At 47.9% G+C, this 21,623-nt stretch overlaps 1 protein-coding gene across 1 annotated transcript in view; it reads right to left on the bottom strand.

The window, feature by feature from the left end:
* The window catches only part of LUZP1 (leucine zipper protein 1), a 60,213-nt gene that overhangs the window by 14,598 nt on the left and 23,992 nt on the right, over positions 1-21,623 (bottom strand). The gene's annotated exons all lie outside the window — the stretch shown is intronic.

Below are 21,623 nucleotides of genomic sequence, written 5' to 3'. Positions count from 1 at the left end.
CAGGAGCGCCTGGGACCAGGCTCGGAAGAGACAAATGCAGCCCAGTGCGCAAAGGGTCACTGCTGCGCCGTGCTGCGTGGCCTGTTTGGAAATGACTCATTTCCCCCAGGCAGGAGGTCAGGCGGCAGCACCGCAACCACCTGCAGCCTTTGCGCAGGCAGGCCTCGCTCTCTTTTCCTGAAGGCGCCACTTCACGCAGAGGGCGTGGCCTGCGTTCCATGCCCCTGCTCAGCTATGGCCAGCCTTTCACGGGAGAGCACATGGAAGCGAAGGAGAGGGGGAAAAGAGCATGCTGGAGGTTGTGTTTTTGGAAGCAAACCATCCTGACTTTGAGCTCGATGCATCTCATCGCTTCGAGACCAAGAGGGAGATTTAAAAAAATGACACAAGCCCCCACCAGGGTGAGACCGACAAAGAAATCCCGATTTTGTGATGACCTTAGCAAATTTCAGCGAGCCAAAAATATATTCCTGTATCCTCCTTTCTTTGGCAGTGACCTCCCTTTCCAGCCATATCCAATGCCATCTGCTTGTAAGGGTGAAAGGCTTTGCCCCGATTCCCTGCCCATTGCGCATCCAGAGTCACAACGCAGGTCTCCGTTCGCAGCAAGAGTCACCTCTGCTCACCTCCACAGGCTCGGCACAACTTCCTTTCCGCTACCCTCTGCTACGAGGCAGAACAAGAGGCTTCTGGGGAAAAATAAGTCGAGCCAGAAAAATTTTCCAGAAAGTCCAACAAAGACAGATTAAAAAAACGGAACAGATCGGCAGGGCATCATGTGACCCGCACATCAAGAAGAAGGCAGGCTAGAGCTTTGGACATCTTTCCACAGGCAACGAGTACATATATATTTTTAATTTTCCTTGAAGATTCACTCATGCACTGAATATGTCCTGCACTTTTGCATTCTGAAATTGTACAATCCTCGAGGCTGGGACTTCCACGAGGCAGACTGAGGCAGCGACCTAAGGTTGCACACTGTGGAGTGAGCCGCTTGCCTCCATCTGCCTACACACCTCAAATGTCCCTCTTACCCCCCACTAGACTGGAAAGGGAAGAGGAAAATAGTGGAAGAGGAGGAGCAAAGGAGAGTAGGGGGCTAGAGTATGGCTGTGTGAGCCCAGGCCTGGAGCCAGATCCAGCGTTCAGCAGGTCCATCCACGGGCTCCTCTCCTGGGTAGATCTGGACTCTGGGACACCCTGGGCAGTCACGCCTGCCCGGACGCCCTGTTGCGCAGCCTTCGGGGATGCCAGGCAACAGGTGCAACTGCCCAGAGCATCCCAGAGCTCAGATCTACCCAGGAGAGGAGCCATGCAGAGGCAGAATGAAAAGCTGCGGGCCGGATGGGCACTGAATTTTCTGAACACAGTGATCATGACTTTAGGCACCGCTGGGCTAGAGTATCTCCACTGCTTTCGCCCACCCTTCACACTTCCTCTTCCCTTTTCTCCCCCCCCCCCTTCCTTTCTAATTCAGGAAGCAGGAAGATGAAAGGCTGACACACCGGCAGGTAAAGGAGGAGCCAGTATCTGGCACACCACTTCAGACAACCACTCTCGAAAAGCTGTACCTTATGCTTTTAAAAGGATATAATGTACAGTTTGGCCACAAGAGGTTAGTACACAGTTAAGGTGTGTAAAAATTAATGGGCAGCTGCAAAAGGTAATGGAGTAATTCCCATCTCTGTACTCTTATGGGATTAGTAGCAGAGAAGCCTCCTATGCCAATTGGCCAAGATGGTGGGATGGCACAGGGATGTTTAAGAACAGCCCAAATGTTCAGGGATTAAACTTTTCAGAATGTCTGCAGTCCTGCTTCTCTGAGGGAAGGGGCTTTTTTCAGTCAGGCTGAGATTCGAACCTCCCCAAATCAGCATTGAAGGAGAATGCGGCCAGCTGAAATTTCTACAGCTTCCTGGTAACCCTAAAGGAGACAAGAAGGGCTAAAAAGCATCATGGGGGGTGGACCTGAATTCCCTATACTGATGTGAATTAATTAGTCAGTTCCTTGGCTATACAGTTGTAGTTTAAATTAGGTTTCTTTGAAGAGGCCAGGAAAGCCTGAAGTTTCCAACATTCTTAAGACACAAAAGAAAAACTAAACACTTATGAATTCTTTTAGTCACATCTTCAAGGTAAGGCAAGACTTCCAAATTCACCATCAGCAGAAATCTATCATGGGACCTCTGTGACATACTCAACTCAAGAGGCAACTGGGGTCTATTTTCCCCTTCCTCCAAGCCCCAGCCTACATTTTTCACGGAACTCTGATGGTATCTTCAGTCTGCTTGCCAGAAACCCTGAACCAAACTTCAGCCATTTTGTGGAAGAACTCTACCTTCCAGAGACGGAACATGATCTGCAGAGGTTTGGCTCAGCAATTTGGAAGCTAGCTGGAGATAAGATCTCCGTAAGATCAAGAAGAGGTTCCGGCCCAAAGGTACTCCTAATTTTGGAGAAACGGCTTACTGGTCTCTCATAAGGGCCTGGAGTGAATCTAACCAAATTGGGGAAGAGGTTAGGAAACCAAGCCACCCTTCTGAACATAATTAGTGAATTGCTATTTCTGGAGGAATAGAAATGACTCAAGGTTGAGTATCTGTACCACCTTAACACAAGGTATGGAAATGCAGTAGGGCCAGGAAAATTGGGTATCCATACCATCCTTGGGCCACACCACAAGAGTCAAGAGGGACTTCTTGGTCTGGGCAACAAGGACCATCTCTGAAAGTCTCACCAGCAATGGTGGTTTGAAGCTTTTAATAAAGTAGCAGCTTCCATTTTAGTACATTTCTCCAGGGACTAATGGCAGGTCTTCTTCTGCCTGATCATACTGACAGCTTCAAACAGCTTGTCCTGGATGGCTGACACCAAGAGGACCGCCAGGGAAACCACAGCTCAACAAATGCCACTATGACCAAGGTCTGGCTGACAGTGCAAAGGGTTTCCCACAAGCCTTGCAGAAGTGGAGATATTGCAATGAAACCATTATGGGCCAGCATCCTTTCAGACTCTAAATATGAGCAGGGAAGAGAGACTCCAGGCTGGCTTACGGTGTGCTCTTCATTTGATGACTCCAATGCCACCAAGTGTTGACTTGCCTGTGTGAATGCAAGTCACCACAGAGGAGATAGCACCTCAGACACAAGGGGACTCCCCAGACATTCAACTGCCATTAATCGCTCGGACAGAAATCACCGCATAATGTCTGTGTCTTTCTACTCCTGCCAGATAGGATCTCATTCCCCACAAGTCAGGCCTCTATTATTCATCATTCATTTTCTGCACATGCCCAATCTCGTCTGATCTTGGAAGCTAAGCAGGGTCAGGACCGGTTAGTACTTGGATGGGAGACCGGCTGGGAATACCGGCTGCTGCAGGCTTATACCATAGTCTTTCGAGACTGAAGGTTGCCAACCATTATTCTTCCCACCCCTGCCCCAAATAACACGACCACTGTTTTATCCTCACAACCACCCTGGTTAGGGTGAATGAAAGTGACCAGTCCAAAATCGCCCAGTGAGTTTCATATTAAGGGGTCTCTCCAACCCTTGAAATCAGGAATGGGCAGAAAGTAGATCAGGATCTACAGGCAGATCGCTGTGTGGGTTGCAGTAGAAAAGGTTCGGAAAGGCAAGATAGGAACCTTTGCTACAAACAGATTTAGAGACCCTACTTTCCGACCAAAAACAAGCTCCCTGTTTTAGTGTACGATACCTGTCCACTGCATCTGGTCTTCTGAGGTAGTCTACTTCTAAAATCAGGAGCTTGTATATATCTATTGTATATATCTATCATGACTTGTAACCTGTGATGGACTTTTACTCCAGAAATTTGTCCAATCCCCTCTTAAAGGCATCTAGGCAAGATGCTATCACCACTTCCTGTGGCATGGCGTTCCACGGATTACATGCTGTTCCACAATCACGAGTCGCTACACCCAGTCAATCTTTATATCAATCTTTAGATCTGCTTTGAAATTATTTTAACCAACACTTCCTTGCCTCCCCCCTTCCCTTTTGTGTTAGTCTCTGACCAAAAGCTTGCTCAGTAGAAGCCTTGATATTCTCTTTTGCACTTTGTATACACATGGGGGGGAAGGTGAGGGGGTTGCACAAGAGTTTGGTTTTTGCCCAAGCACAACCCCCTGGCTTGCTTACACCCACGGACTAATAGGCTATGGAGATAAGGACAGACTCAAGGAAGAGGCAGGCAAGGCAAAATGATGATTTGTAGGTCAGGAAACCCTGCCTAGGAGTTAATCAGAAACCTCACCCACTTGAGCCAGATGCTGATTCACAGCTTCAAGAACACAACATAGGCCCATCTAGTCCAGCTTCCTGTATCTCACAGCGGCCTACCAAATGCCCCAGGGAGCACACCAGATAACAAGAGACCTCATCCTGGTGCCCTCCCTTGCATCTGGCCTTCTGACATAGCCCATTTCTAAAATCAGGAGGTTGCACATACACATCTTGTTGCCATCCTTCAGTCTCAGAAGACTATGGTGTCACTCTCTGAATGGTGGTTCTGGAACAGAGTGTCCTCTCCAGTGCGCGAAGCCTGGGTAAAGTAGGTATGGAGGATAGGCTGTTACCCATGCAGCAAATCCCCCCTCTCCACCTCACTGAAATGGTCCAATGGAAAGGCAGAGGCCAATACGGTTGGTTCCAGCGGCGTCGCAGGAGTTGCCAGAATGTGACTGTGTTCAGCCATGAACTGCCTCAGGGACTCCGGCTCCGGATTTTGCCTCGAGGTTGACTCCTGAAGCCCTTTCCATAACTGGATGTAGCCACAAGGCAGTGGAGGTTTGGGACCAGAGTTTTCCTTCTCTCAGATGAGCTGCCTTCCCAGGCTAACGAGTCCCATCTACCCGGTGGCTGTTTAGTCGCCTTTTATGACAAGTACAGCCAAACTGAGGGCCTATTCTTATCCCCAGCCCCCAGGGGATGCACATACACATCAGGGCTTGTAACCCATAATGGATTTTTCCTCCAGAAACTTGTCCAATCCCCCTTTAAAGACATCCAGGCCAGATGCCGTCACTACATCCTGTGGCAAGGAGTTCCAAGCTAGGTGAAACATCCACACACACACCCCCATGTGATTTTGCTGGAATTGCAGGTCAGTGAAGTGAGAGAGCCAAAAACATGAGTCGCTACACCCAGAGGAAACTGCTGAGTCCTTGACACTCCTAGCTGTCCCTTGGCTCACAGAACAACACACTCTATTATTCTTGGACATCTTCACATGGCATTCAGAATCCTCTTAGGCCAAGAATGCCAGTCCCCCATAGTTCAGCTTGAGAACATAAGAGGAACTTTGCTGAATCAGGACAAAGGCCCATCTAGTCCAGCTTCCTGTATCCCACAGTGGCCCACCAGATGCCTCAGGAAACCATAAAAGACAACAAGATACCTGCATCCTGTTACCACTCTCTTGCACCTGGCATTCAAAGGTAGCCTACTTCTCATGGCTTGTAACCTGTGATGAACTTTTCCTCCAGAAATCTGCCCAATCTTCTTTTAAAGGCATCTAGGTCAGACACCATCAGCACTTCCAGTGGCAAGGAGTTCCACAGATTACATGTGAAGAAATATTTTCTTTTGCCTGTTCTAACTCTCTCAACACTCAACTTTAGTGGATCTCCTTGGTTCTAGTTTTGTGCAAGAGGGAAAGGAACATCTCTCTAGCAACCCATGTATAATTTTATACATCTTTCATATCCCCCTTCAGGCACTTTCTTTCTAGACCAGGGGTGCCCAAACCCCGGCCCTGGGGCCACATGCGGCCCTCGAGGCCTCTCAATGTGGCCCTCAGGGATACCCCAGTCTCCAATGAGCCTCTGGCCCTCCGGAGATTTGTTGGAGCCCACACTGGCCCGATGCAACTGCTCCCAGCATGAGGGCAACTGTTTGACCTGTCACGTGAGCTGTGGATGAGGGCTTCCTCCACTGCTTGATGTTTCACGTCTGTGATGCAGTAGCAGCAGTAAAGGAAAGGCCAGCCTTGCTTTGTGCAAGGCCTTTTATAGACCTTGAGCTATTGCAAGATCTTCATTCATTCATATAAGTTCATCTTTAATATATTCATTTATGTAAACTTATGTAAATTCAAATTTCAAATGTTAATTAATTCTTTTTTTCCCCCAGCCCCCGACACAGTGTCAGAGAGATGATGTGGCCCTCCTGCCAAGAACTTTGGACACCCCTGTTCTAGACAGAAGAATGCCATAGCCTTGCCTTCATATGCAGACATGTTGTTCTTTGCACACGTCACTTAGAACCAACCACTTCAACCAACACAGTTGGCTTACATGGTTCCCAGTAGTGCCATTCAGGAAAAGTGCAATAGTATATGAAATAGGGCAACTTCCCTGCAATTTCACATGGGCAAGGCAGATTGTCCAAAACATAATAATAATAATAAACTTTATTTTTATCCCGCCCTTCTCCCCAAAGGGACCCAGGGCGGCTTACAACATATTAAAAAAACAGATTAAAACATAATTTAACAGATAAAAACATCTTAAAAACACATTAAGAGAAACCATAAAAACAGTAATCAGATAAAAGTCAGAATAAAAAGAGCATAAAACAGCAGTTCAAGGAGGAATCACACCTGTAAAAAAACTAAAAGATGTATAAAAGATGTTAAAAAGGCCATAGAGTCAGAAGGCTTGTGTAAACAACAAGGTCTTCAGGCCTCGCCGAAAGGTCTCGAGGGAGAGAGCCATTCTCAAGTCAAGGGGAAGGGAGTTCCATAACATTGGTGACACTACTGAGAAGGCCCTATTTCTTGCCGCCGCCCCACGTACCTCTATAGGCGGCGGCACATGTATAAAGGCCTTCTCTGATAACCTGAGAGGACGAGCCGGATTGTATGGGAGTAGGCGATCTCTAAGATAGCCTGGCCCAGAGCAGTATAGGGCTTACAGCATGGGTATGACCTCATGCACCCTTTAAGAGATGATACTCTCATATTTATCAGGGAAGAGCGACTGCCCCTATTCACGCCAGTGCAATGTCTTCTTCCGTGACTGTGTGCTGGTCTCTTTTAAATTATCATTAATATTTAGTATCAAGAATATTCATATACCACTTTTCTCTTTACACAGCAAAATAAATACTTCCCTGTCCCCAAAGAGCTCACGATCTTAATAAAAAATACAGAAGAGACACCAGTAACAGCCCCCGCAAAAGACGCCATGCTGGGACAAAGAGGGACAGTTGCTCTCCCCCACTAACATAAGAGGGCACCACTCTGAAAAGTGCCTCTTTGCTCAGGTTTAAATTGCAAGCCCTTTGGGGCAAGCTCCTGTCTTCTCCCTCTTCATAAAGCACCACACACAGCTGGCCAGGAAAGGGTAGTAGCTTAGTGGTAGGGAACCTGTTTTGCATGCAGAAGGCTCCACATTCAATCCCCAGCACCTCCAGATAGGGCAGAGAAAAATTCTTCTCTAGAACGCTGGAAAGCCACTGCCCATCTGCGTTAACAATGCTCACCTCGATGGGCCAGTGGTCTGACTCAGGCAACTTCCTATGACTGATTCATGTAACAATGATGATGACGACACACCTTTAGGAGAACTGTTTTTAAAAGTTGTTCTTTTATAGAGCCTTTGGCCTTGAATGACTAGGCAAGGGGAGTTCCTTCTAGAAGCTTCAAAGCTTTTTCTCTCTATGAAATTTGTGGGCGCCACACACTTTTACTGAATATTATTTTAAACTTTGTTTTAAAGACATTGCAAACCACCTTATCTCCCTATACTGAACACTATCTCCTGATCTTGTCTGATCTTGGAAGCTAAGCAGGGTCAGGCCTGGTTAGTACTTGGATGGGAGACCACCTTGGAATACCAGGTGCTGTAGGCTTATACCATAGTCTTTCGAGACTGAAGGTTGCCAACCAACCAAACCACCTTGAGTGCATCCATGCCAAAAGGTGACACAGAACTGGAAAAACATGCACACATTAAAAAACAAGCATGAATCTGGTATCTGGAGCAAAGGGGGCACCCTGAAAATCCTCAGCATTTCACTTTTGGGGTTTTTCTGGCAGAGGACGAATAGCCATCTGTCCAGGACACTGTAGCTGCCTGTGCTGAGCAAGGGGGTGGACTAGATGACCTCCAAGGACCCTTTCCAACCCTAGTATTCTATGACTGTTTTCAAAAATGAGAAGCTGGCTGCAGTTCCTATGAACTTCTCCTGAGTTTGCCCATTGACCCAGGATGCCTACACTAACCAGGAGTAACTCTCCTGGGTTTCAGAGAGGGATCTTTTCCAGCCCTACCTGAAGATGTCAGGGACTGAACCCAGGACCATCTGCACACAAAGCAAGTTCTCCATCTCCTGTATTGCAGGGTCCCAATTCTAAGGCTCCTCCCTCATCCACCCCAGAACCAGCATCAGGGTGAGTTAGCAACGATTGTGAACGTAAAGGTCCCACTGTGGAATTCAAAGTCCTCACTACCTGGATAAAATTTTCCTCCTTAAAAAGGTGTTGTACCAAGAGGCCTTGACGCTTGCTCTTGTCCAATATTACACTCATCCTTCCCCTATTCACCACCAGTATTCAGTGGCTGAATGTGCTAGGTTGCACACAAAGGGTCAATAAGAAGCCTCAACAATGCCATCCTGCCTGGTCTGCTGCCCTTACTAAGCCTCGGCATATAAGACAAATTCTCAATTTTCATTACCATTTTGAAAACACGCAGAATCATTCCATACCGAAAAGAGAACATGACATAAGGTAACATTAATAACCCTCAATGCATTATGATTACAAGTTATATTCTCTTTGCCAGTGACTTTTTGCCGCCCCCCACGCCCCCCCGTCTGGGGCTACATCCTCAAGCAGGTTGCCCCTATTGCCCAACCCTGGTTAGGCTCAGTTTGTACATGCAGCAGAATCAAATGACAGGGCTAAATTATACATAAATGCATTTAATTTGTATAATTACATTTGAGTCACACAGCAACAAGTGTGAGGCAAAAGGGTGCAGTGTTTCTAGCACTGATCTTGAACTGATAGGTTGGGAGACACAGGTGGGTCACAGACAGACTTAAGCTGGGTCACAGAAGGGATATCAGGATTTAGGGGGAGGTTGTTTTGGTTTTTTCCCTGGGGGCTGGGGATAAGAATAGGTCCTCAGTTTGGCTGTACTTGTCGTAAGAGGCGACTAAACAGCCACCGGGTAGATGGGACTCGTCAGCCTGGGAAGGCAGCTCATCTGAGAAAAGGAAAACTCTGATCCCAAACCTCCACTGCCTTGTGGCTACATCCAGTTGTGGAAAAGGCTTCAGGAGTCAACCTCGAGGCAAAATCTGGAGCCGGAGTCCCTGAGGCAGTTCATGGCTGAACACAGTCACGTTCTGGCAGCTCCTGCGACGCCGGTGGAACCAATCGTATTGGCTTCTGCCTTTCCATTGGACCATTTCAGCAATGTGGAGAGGGGGGATTTGCTGCATGGGTAACAGTCTATCCTCCATATCTACTTTACCCGGGCTTTGCGCACTGGAGAGGACACTGTTCCAGAACCACCATTCAGAGCATGATACCATAGTCTTCCGAGACTGAAGGAAGCCAACAAGGCTGTTTTGGTTTAAGGGAGAAGGCAATGGAAATCAGGGTTCCTGTACCTATGTCTTACCTACCTGTATAGTTGAATTAGGGACAAGCTGCAGCAGATGTAGCTTCTCTCATCCCTGAATCTACCAAAAACACCTGCTTCTAAGCAGCCATGAAAAGGTGCAAGATCCATTGTTCTCACTGCCTCTGATCATCCTCTCATTTGCCTGTAGAGTCGGCCCTTGGTACCTACAGGGGATCCATTCCCAGACCCTCCCACCCACGGATACCAAAACACGCAGCTAATGGAATCTGCTGGGGGCACCTCCCAGACACAACTGGAAGTGCCTCCCAGTCATATCTGGGAGGTGACCTGAGGCCCGGGGAGGCACAGCATCCTTGGACCTCAGAAGGCCTCTGAAAGGCACTTCTAGTTTTCAGTGAAAACCAGAAATGCCTTTCAGAGGCCTTCTGAGGCACAGCATCCCCGGACCTCAGAACTTCTCTCAAACCTAATCAGAAGACTATTTTGATTTTACAGTATCATTTTGATAAAGTCGATACGTTACTCCCAAGGTTTAATTTGGGAGCAGACCGGAAGAGTGCCCTTGCTGAAGGCCACCTAGTCAGCTCAAGGCAGAGGTTTTCATCTGAATGAAGGAAGTTCGGGTTTGCAGCTGGGATGCTACGCCATCTATTCTAAATGTGTGAGATGCTTGCTTCCAACCCATGCATGCTACAGCAGCAAGCCAGGTGTGCCTTACAATCATGCATCAACTGCAGTCTGACTTCTCTACATGTGTGCCAAAAACTCGCCATTCAAGACAGGCCCGGGATCTGAAAAGGTTTGTGACTTCTAGGCTACAGTCTGGGGCTTAGTCGTGGGAGATCTGTGTGGAATCATGAATTGCACCCCTTGGCCAAGTCACTCTCTCTTAGCCTAACCCCAGAGGGTTGATGCAAGGATTAAAAAAACAGGGAGATCACCCACGTACACAGCTTGGAACTTCTGGGAGGCGAGATCGGTTAGGAATGTGACCCAGGAAAGTGAGGTGGAGACCAGAAGGTGCATCTCTAATAGCCCTAAATGTGACACCTACGAGCTTAATAATCGGTGACCTACTTTAACCACGTGTATCACCTCTGACTAATCAGAATGGAAGTTAGTAGCCAGAGAAGAAGCAGGGACCAAGCCTATTATTTCAGGTTTCACTCGCACTAGTAAGTCTGTTGTTTTTATTGGTCTAGGGTGCCCAAACCACTTGTGGCCCTCAAGGCCTCTCAATGCGGCCCTCAGGGAGCACCCAGTCTCCAATGAGCCTCTGGAGATTTGTTGGAGCCCGCACTGGCCCAACGCAACTGCTCTCAGCGTGAGGGCGACTGTTCGACCTCTCGCGTGTGCTGTGGGATGAGGGCTCCCTCCACCACTTGCTATTTCACATCTGTGATGCAGTAGTGGCAGCAAAGGGAAGGCCAGCCTTGCTTTGTGCAAGGCCCTTTATAGGCCTTGAGCTGTTGCAAGACCTTCATGCATTCATATAAGTTCATCTTTAATATATTCATTTATGTAAATTTATTCAAATTTAAATGTAAATTAATTCTTTTTTCCCCACCCCCACCCCCCCGACACAGTGTCAGAGAGACAATGTGGCCATCCTGCCAAAAACTTGGGACACCCCTGGTCTAGGGTCACATACGGTACCCATCGCTGAGGCTTCCAAGCACACGACTTGGGACCTCCTCATCCCAAAGGCATTCTTGCTGCCCCTTCTCAGCACAGGCTCTGAGGGGATTCAAGGCAAAAGAGAACACTTCCATCATCCAGGTGTAATGATGCTGATGTTGACCTGGAAGGTCCAAGGTTCAAATCCCAGCTCAGACATGAAGCTTCTTGGGTGACCTTCAGCTAGTCACTATCTCTCAGCCTCACCTACCTCACAGGGTTGTTGCTGTGAGGACAGAAGGAAGGAAGGAAACAAGTATGCCATCCTGAGCTCCTGGGGGAGAGGGAGAGGGAGAGGGAGAGGGAGAAAGAAAGAAAGAAAGAAAGAAAGAAAGAAAGAAAGAAAGAAAGAAAGAAAGAAAGAAAGAAAGAAAGAAAGAAAGAAAGAAAGAAAGAAAGAAAGAAGCTCCTATCATTCAGAAGAGTACTTTCTGATAAAAGCAAAAGACATGCCCATCTTAGCTCATGGAAGCTGGGATCCATGGGTCATTAAAGCAGTCAGAAACTGCAAAATGCTATTGAATCAAATGAGACTTACTTCCATGCGTTTAGGATTTCAGCCTGAGTCTTTCATTTTGCCCTGCTACACACCATCTGCCTTTCTTTGTGGTTTAAAGAGCGGCTTGTTAATTTATGCATTAAAAGTTCACTGGGCATTGAGAAGCAAGCACGCACACACAAAGTTTTCTGAAAACGCTGTACTAGATTGGTGGATTGGTGATGTACCAGGAGCTAGCCAACTGGGACTGTACACAGCCAACTTCAGCTTCAGACTGACAGAACTGGGTGCCCCCTTGAGCTCAGTCCTCCAGAGAAGACACACATCTGCAGAGCAAAAACATTTCTGCAACACCACCCTCATGTGCCCCCATTCAGGTTGTCGACCTCTGCACGCACCCTGAATTAATCTACACCGATTGCACCACTTCCACTGCTCTGGGGAATTCAAATGGATGCCCCATTTGGTTCAAAGAAAACATTCATCAAAGTCTTCTAAGCTGGCTCTGACTGGCCCAACCATCTGCATCCCAATTACACCCACTGTCCTGTAAAGGAGGAGGAGGAGAATCAGGCCCAGCAAGACTCACCCTCCCACATCTACAACCTTTTTGATGTTGTAAGAACTTCCAGTGGTTCATTTTTATGTAACCCACTCTGGGTGGTTAAGGGCAGGGTACAAATGCTTCACATAAATAATATGCGCAAGTTAAGTTCCACTCTCTTAGTCTTCGTGACCTTGGGAAAATATTTCTCTACCCACGGGCTTGGACATGAAAGTCATGGGGGGAAAAAAGGACCACGACACAAGTGGCACATGCCAGCATGCCACCTGGAGCAGAATGGCTCCGCTTTTGCCTTTCTATCATCAAGCCACCCTGCAGCGGGTACAGAGTTGTCACGCGTGGAAAAACTCAGATAGGCGTGATTCAACCGGATGGCTGTCATTCTGCATTTAGGTCAAGAAGACAGTCAGAAGTTGCTTGGCCTTAAAAACACGGCCAGGGCTGAGGGTAGAGGAGCGACTTTCTGACCTTGCTGCGCGAATTGCCACAAATACAAGCTTCCCACGGCAACATGGGGGCTATACTTGGAAGGGTTTTTGGCACGGGTCCAGGAACACATATGCACACACTGCTAGTAGCCGACTGCAAGTTCACCAAAGATGAAAAGACAAAACATTTCTTTACCCAGCGTGTAATTGATCTGTGAAACTCTTTGGCACAGGATGTGGTGGAGGCACCTGGCCTAGACACCTTTAAAAGGGGATTAGACAGATTGATGGGGGACAAGTCCATCACAGGTTACAGGCCACAATGGGTACAAGAACCCTCCTGGTTCTAGTAGGCTGTCCCCGAGTGACAGACTGAAGGATGTGGCAACAGAATAGAGATATCTTGTTGTCTTGTGTGGCTCCTTGAGGTATCTGGTGGGCCACTGTGAGATACAGGAAGCTGGGCCCTTGGCCTGATCCAGCAGGTTTCTTTCTGCTGATGTTCTTATGAAACTACATCACAGTATGGTGGGTGGTATTTGGATCTGCTGCCACAGGGACTGCATGACACTGCTCTACCTGGTCAGACAACACTGAATGTGGCCATGGCTGGAGCAGTGGTGTGCCAGCAGCAATAATAACAACAACAACTACTACTACTACTAGGTATTTATATACTGCCTTTCTGGTCATCGGATTACTCCTCTGACTTTACACAGGCAGGAGTTTCTAAATCCCTCAAGGGGATTTTTGCAATCATAGAGGTTCTCTCTTTCAAGAACCAACCACATTTCAGAATGGATCTTCCTGGTTTGGTCTCACTTCTGGCCTCCAGTTCTCCCACGCAGGCTGACAAGCAGCTCCATCTCTCACATGGAGGGCAGCCAAGACGCTTCTTGCTCACACCAAGAGCAGGTGGAATCACTCAGCTGGGTTTGTCAGCTGCTTCAAGGTCTCGCCATTCTCAGCCATTCAGGGAGCTGCCGGTGTCCTTGAACCTTCGGGCTAACGGAAGCTCTACCCTCTAGACCAGACCTCCTGCCCTGCCCTGCCACGCAATATGTGGTTGTGTTCCAAAAGAGGTGTGGCTTGGGCAAATGAGGAAGCAGAAGGGATCAAGAGAGCAGCAAGTGGCGAACATTCTCCCCCACTGTAGGCAAAGCTGCCCACTTCTACAAACCACAACTAATTGGCGGCAGCCATAACTCGGGGAGCGGGAAACAGTACCCACAAAACATGAGCTGAAAAGCTCCAAACCTGCTTAGTAAGTAGAGAAGATAGTGCTTTGATTACAGTAAGGACAGAAAGTGCAACAAGGCCTAACGCTTTGAAAAAAACAAAAAAAACAACTACTAGATGGGTCGCGAGCCAATTTCAGGTGGGTCCCCATTCATTTCAATATTTTATTTTTAACATATTAGACTTGATGCTCCCATGGTATGTGACTGCATTGGGGGAAATGTTACAGATCTGTACTTTTAACAGGGTATTCTGTATATGCTTTTAGTAAATGGGACTTACTCCTGGGTAAGTGTGGGTAGGATTGCACCTAGGATTGTTTAAAATGGTTCTGTTTGATTAAGAACATAAGAACATAAGAACAGCCCCACTGGATCAGGCCATAGGCCCATCTAGTCCAGTTTCCTGTATCTCACAGTGGCCCACCAAATGCCCCAGGGAGCACACCAGATAACAAGAGACCTCATCCTGGTGCCCTCCCTTGCATCTGGCATTCTGACATAACCCATTTCTAAAATCAGGAGGTTGCGCATACACATCATGGCTTGTACCCCATAATGGATTTTTCCTCCAGAAACTTGTCCAATCCCCTTTTAAAGGCGTCTAGGCTAGACGCCAGCACCACATCCTGTGGCAAGGAGTTCCACAGACTGACCACACGCTGAGTAAAGAAATATTTTCTTTTGTCTGTCCTAACCCGCCCAACACTCAATTTTAGTGAATGTCCCCTGGTTCTGGTATTATGTGAGAGTGTAAAGAGCATCTCCCTATCCACTCTGTCCATTCCCTGCATAATTTTGTATGTCTCAATCATGTCCCCCCTCAAGCGTCTCTTTTCTAGGCTGAAGAGGCCCAAACGCCGTAGCCTTTCCTCATAAGGAAGGTGCCCCAGCCCCGTAATCATCTTAGTCACTCTCTTTTGCACCTTTTCCATTTCCACTATGTCTTTTTTGAGATGCGGCGACCAGAACTGGACACAATACTCCAGGTGTGGCCTTACCATAGATTTGTACAACGGCATTATAATACTAGCCGTTTTGTTCTCAATATCCTTCCTAATGATCCCAAGCATAGAATTGGCCTTCTTCACTGCCGCCGCACATTGGGTCGACACTTTCATCGACCTGTCCACCACCACCCCAAGATCTCTCTCCTGATCTGTCACAGACAGCTCAGAACCCATCAGCCTATATCTAAAGTGATTATGTCACTTCTGGTCATGACATCACTTCCAGTGGGTCCTGACAGATTCTCATTCTAAAAAGTTGGTACTGGTGCTTAAAAGTTTGAGACCACTGTTTTAGATAATAGATTTCAATTCTGCTTTCCATGGCTTACTACAGTGAGCCCTTGGCATCTGTGTGTGGGGAGGGAGGTCTGTTCCCAGATCTGCTGCAGACGCCAAAATCCTTGAATAGTAAAATCTGCTTTAAAAACAATTTTTTAAAAGTGTAACAAAATAGCGTGCCCTACCTTAGCAGTGCAAACTGGTTTCCAGAAGCCATTTCCGGTTCGTGTTGAGGCCCATGAACCCCTCCCTTGGCCCTGGCACGCTCCAGAATGAAATGTGTCCAAAGGCTTCTGGAGCGGCAATGGGCCAAAGGTCGGAGTTGTGGGTCTCAGAGAGATCCAAGGAGGCTTCCAGGATTCCAAGAAACTGCCCTGTAGTTGGTACCCCAGCATCCACAGATAGTCAAGAACATAAGAACAGCCCCACTGGATCAGGCCATAGGCCCATCTAGTCCAGCTTCCTGTATCTCACAGCGGCCCACCAAATGCCCCAGGGAGCACACCAGATAACAAGAGACCTCATCCTGGTGCCCTCCCTTGCATCTGGTCAAATCCAATACCACAAATGCCAAGGGACCACTGTACTGATTGAGCTCAACAAACACAATTAAATACCACCGTAACTGGCCCAGCTGAAACAGGAACACGCCTCTGATGTTGGAAATAAATGCACCAATTTAAAAATATATCACGGGGCAGCTGTTGATCTTCCCATTACAAGATCCTTCCCTAAACTATGGAAGCCAAACAACTGTCCTGAAACAGTCTACCATTATTGAGTAAATCTATCATTTATTGCCTAATCGCAGACAGCCACTTCCTACACAAAGAGGGTCTTTCCTGCACAGCTTTAGTCACCCAAAAGGGTGAACCATCGCACCAGACACACTAAACCACTTGACACCAAAATTTGGCAATTTGGGGGCACGTTCACACGTGTGTGTTCATCACTCGATTGCAGTGTCAAGAGATGATTCGCGTTTGCAAAAGAGCCATCGTAGATTCAACCCCACATACCCTCTCGAACACAAGAGAGGGTGGAGATAGTTTTCATGCTGGGCTTTTCACTGAAACACACTTTTCAGTGGAGATAGTTGCCATGCTGGGCTGCGAATCACCAAGCAATGAGACATTAACTGATGAACACATATTTATGAATCAGCTCACAATTATCAGTGACTCAAGCAATTGTTGTGTTATGGGGGGGTGGAAGTCTATTCCTGGATTCACACGCAGAACGATATAATTTATCTAAGGAAGACATCTCAGGCAGGAGAAACTAAGCTACTGCTAGATCTGAACTCCACGTGCAATCCTAAACTATGACTGATCGTAATTTTTTATGGACCGTCCATATTTCAGTGGTTCAGCCAGGTCCTTAGGGCAGCAGTTCTCAAACTTTCAGCACCAGGACCCACTTTTTCGAATGAGAATCTGTCAGGACTCACCGGAAGTGACGTCATGACCTGAAGTAAGTGACATCATCAAGCAGGAACATTTTTAACAATCCTAGGCTGCAATCTGACCCACACTTACTCAGGAGTAAGTCCCATTTACTATCATTATTAAAAGGATATACATAGCAGCCTGTTAAAAGCACAGTAGCATTTCCCCAAACGCAGTCACATACCAGGTTAACATTGAGTCTAATATATTAAAAATAAAATATTGAAATGAATGGGCACCTACCTGAAACGGGCACACAACCAACCTAGTGGGACCCGACCCACAGTTTCAGAAACACTGCCTTAGGGACAAGTTTAGCCCATCCTCCTTTTGTTCTTGCGAGGTATTTCTCATGACAGTTAGACAACAATTCATTTCACACAAATGACACACCACAGAGGATTCATCCGTACGATTGAATGAGTCGATACGCCTTCCATTGAGACAACACAACCTACACCACCATTGCCCTACATTGCATCAACACAATGGTGCAAGATAAGGGAATTTGTTGTATGCGATTCCCACTCTGAAAATTGAAACTGCTGTATAACATGAAGCTATACTAGCCATAATTCACAGCTACCCTATTTCCCAAGCATAAGGGCCCAATCTTACCTGGGCCATGTGCTGCTGGAACTAGCGTTCCACGCACCACAAGGTCCTTTACAGTGGCGCAAAAGCCAGGCCACTGCCGAGAATGGGCAGTGCCAGTGGGGGTGTTGCATGGATGGGGAGGGGGGAGTTTCAGGGTGGATCCCAGCAACAGTGACTTGCACCAGGATCCCATCCCCCCTTTTTGAACTGAACCCAGCCCAACTGCTCCTCTGATTTACATCAACCTATTAGCTGGTGCAGGAGACCCACAGGCTGCCAGGAGTCCTTCGGAGAGGTAAGGGATGATAGATAAATATCCCTGGGGCAAACCTGTTAAAATTATTACTGTTATTAGTAACATTTTTTTAATCCTGCCCTTTCTCCAACTAACTTGGGTGGTGTACAAGATTCTCCCCCCCCTTCCGTTTTATCCTCACTGCAACCCTGTGAAGTAGATTATTGTTGTTGGCAACCTTCAGCCTCGAGAGACTCTGGTATCGCGCTCTGAAAGGTGGTTCTGGAACAGCGTCTAGTGTGGCTGAAAAGGCCGATTCGGGAGTGACAATCCCTTCCACACTGGGAGCAAGTGCAGTCTGTCCCTGGTCTGTCTCCCTGGCTATGAGCCTTCCTTCTTTGCCTCTTAGCCTCAGTCTGTTGGCCACATGTGTCTTCAAACTGGGAAAGGCCATGCTGCACAGCCTGCCTCCAAGCGGGCCACTCAGAGGCCAGGGTTTCCCACCTGTTGAGGTCCACTCCTAAGGCCTTCAGATCCCTCTTGCAGATGTCCTTGTATCGCAGCTGTGGTCTACCTGTAGGGCGCTTTCCTTGTACGAGTTCTCCATAGAGGAGATCCTTTGGGATCCGGCCATAGATTATTATTATTATTAACAGTATTTATATACCGCTTTTCAACTAAAAGTTCACAAAGCGGTTTACAGAGAAAAATCCAATAACTAAATGGCTCCCTGTCCCAAAAAGATGCAAAAGAATACCAGCAGACAGCCACTAGAACAGACACTGCTGGGGTGAGGTGGGCCAGTTACTCTCCCCTTGCTAAAAAAAGGAGCGCCCACTTGAAAAAGTGCCTCTTACCCAATTAGCAGGGGTTGCAAGCGAGAGAGAGATGCAAGGCCAAAATCATCCAGTGAGCTTAAAGGTCTGGCAGGAGTGGAGCCCAGATCTGCCAGTGCCGGCCAGCTAACCACTACACCACACTGGTTTTGCGATGAGCATTCAATTGTTATGATAATCCAATTAGCTACCCACGAAGATCCTGCAGATTCTCCGCTAGCGCTCCTTAGCTAACCTCCTCGTCACGAATGGGCCTCAGAAACAGAACTGGCTACATGCAGAAATGTATAATTACTTCAACTTGTATAGCGAGACATGAAAGAACACTCCAAAGGACCCATTAGAGGTACCAGCAAAGAAGCAGCTCACTGAGATCACTCCACCAGAAAATCACAGAGTTGGAAGGAATCCATGAGGGCATCTAGTCCAACCCTCTCCCTGAAACAGGAAATTCTCCTGGAGCAAGGGTTCCCAGAGTTGTGCATTGCTACACCTTAGGGCAGGGTGTCCAAAGTTTTTAGCAAGAGGGCCACATCATTTTTGACACTATGTCGGGGCGGTGGAAAAAAAAGAATTAATTTACATTTAAAATTTGAATAAATTTACATACATTTACATAAATTGTAAATACACACACACACACACACACACACACACACATTGTGAATATATTCACATGTGAATATATTAAAGATGAATGAAGCTCTTGCAATAGCTCAAGGCCTATAAAAGGCCTTGCACAAAGCAAGGCTGGCCTTTCCTTTGCTGCTGCTACTGCATCACAGACGTTAAACAACAAGCAGTGGAGGGAGCCTTCATTCCACTGCTCACGCGAGAGGTCAAACATTCACCCTTACGCTGAGAGCAGTTGCATTGGGCCAGTGTGGGCTCCAACAAATCTCTGGAGGGCCAGAGACTCATTGGAGACTGGGGACTCCCTGAGGGCCGCATTGAGAGACCTCAAGGGCCGCAAGTGGCCCCAGGGCTAGGGTTTGGGCACCCCTTAGGGCATCACAGCACACTCATAGGGGTGCTGCAGGATGTCCCCAGTCACCCCTCTTAACTGCTCCCTCCAGGCGCCACAATCTTGGATTTTGAAAAATCTCATGAGATCCAAGATGGCAGCACCCAGCTTTGTTGGGAAGAAGAGTGTGTGGAGACGTCATGACCGAGGTAAGTTTGGGAACCACTGTCCTAGAGCACCTCCTATCGAGCCTTTGCTTGAAGACTCCAGGGAGGGAGAATCCACCACCTCACTTGGCAATCATAGTATAATTACTTCAACTTGCATAGAGAGACATGAAAGAACACTCCAAAGGACCCATCAGAGGTACCAGCAAAGAATCATATGGTTCCACTGTGAACTCGGAGAGGTGGTCTACGTCACTCATGGTACTTTGCAATATGGTCGGAGGTATTTGGCCTCACTGTCACAGGGACCACATGGCACTGACCTTGCGTGGCCTAAATCTGCTAGAAGTAGAGATGTCTGAGGCAGCGATGCATGAGATAGGTTTGTGGAGCGGCCTGGCCCTTCAAGAGAGGCACACAAGAGAGGGGAAGGAGGACAAGGAAGGAGGGTGCAGTGCAGAACCCCATCTGTCCAGCAAGCCGCTCGGCTCCTGTGCACAGTTGTCATCTCTGGTGTCAGGAGTGGGATTTGCAAAAGGCAGTACTTCAGAAAGGGGCACACCCCCCCCAGAAAGGTTGAAAAGCTCTACAAAGCACGAATGACACACAGGTTCTCTTTCAAGTGCTTTCAGAGAGCAGGCACAGCACAGGCCGTGGGTCACCCTATATCCTGAAAAGAACTGCTGTAATAATTGGTAAAGCACCCCTAGCACAAAATCTCTATATGTAACGACACAATCCTGCAGAGATTGGTTTTGGCTGCGGCAACCGACATGCAGAAGCCGCATTCCAGCAGCAGCCCCAATATGGCAATTAGAGCGTCAATTAGGCAATTGGGAGGGGGGGGGAAGGTTAGGATTCTGAGAAGACTTAAGCCAGTTCAGTTTGCCGCCATCGGAGCTCCCGAAAGAGGCAAGAAACTTGACCCTAATGGGATGACCTACCTTCGGCCCACCGAAACCAGTTGAGATACATAGTTCCTGCTATGCACTGAATTCTGCACTGCAGTTCGGGATCACAGCTGGGGAGCTGGACTAAACACTTGCGGGCGTGATGCCTTGTGCATTGCAGGGAAATTCCTTTGGCTGGGCTGAAGGGACAAGATCTTCACCTTCATTGCAAATTAACATAGATTTCCCCCCCCCCCACCGGCAAAGGACAAAACACCAACAGCAGCAAAAGCCAAGCCCTGTCCAAATGATTCCTGACCCACTGGGAAGGGGGAGGAACAACAGGCTCACTTCTGCTCTCACTTCTGGTATGTTCCGCCAAAGAATCGCACATGTAACGACAAGTCCACAAAGGCGTTTCATCAGATTTGTCTCCCCCCCCCCTTCAAGATTGCTTTGCACACTCCCAGAAGAAGGGGATGGGCCATCCAGGCATGAGAAAATGCTGCAATGGGAGTCAGCTCCACGCCTGCAATCACCTCTGCTGAGGAAGGAGAAAGCACATCTCTCTTGCACTGCTCTCCTCAAATCCTTCCAAACAGCATGTGGCGTTCTGCCACGTTCTTCAGCTTTGGGGGGTGGGGGGGGAGAGACAGGGCACATGAACCACCAAGGTCATCAATGAGTTAAAAGGAACAGAGCCCAATCAGGCCCTAGCAGGCAAGGAGAAACTGCAGCAGTGGCACTGCAGCAAAATCTGCGATTCAGAAAAGGAGGCTAAACGCCACAGAAAAAAGGAAAAGGCTAAGCAGATTGTGATGTGCGCTGACCCCATGATACAGCTGTGGGCACCTGCAGGCCTTCTGACCTCTGTTTGGCTGTATACAATGGGGTGTAGTGGGTAGAGTGTCAGGCTAGGGTGTCAGGATCCTGGCTTCAAATTCTCACTCAGACACTAAGCTCAAAAGGACCTCTTGGGCCAGCCACTGACACTCGGGGTGGGGAAGAGGGAATAGCCTTTTCCAAGCACATACAGTTCTGGTCTGGTCACATACAGTTCTGGTCAGTTCTGGTTGGATGATGGCCGGATCCCAAAGGATCTCCTCTATGGAGAACTTGTGCAAGGAAAGCGCCCTACAGGTAGACCACAGCTGCGATACATCTGCAAGAA

Source organism: Tiliqua scincoides, chromosome 10 (assembly GCF_035046505.1).
Source record: "Tiliqua scincoides isolate rTilSci1 chromosome 10, rTilSci1.hap2, whole genome shotgun sequence".
Classification (NCBI taxonomy): Eukaryota; Metazoa; Chordata; class Lepidosauria; order Squamata; family Scincidae; genus Tiliqua; species Tiliqua scincoides.
This window is presented reverse-complemented; position numbering and strand designations above follow the sequence as displayed.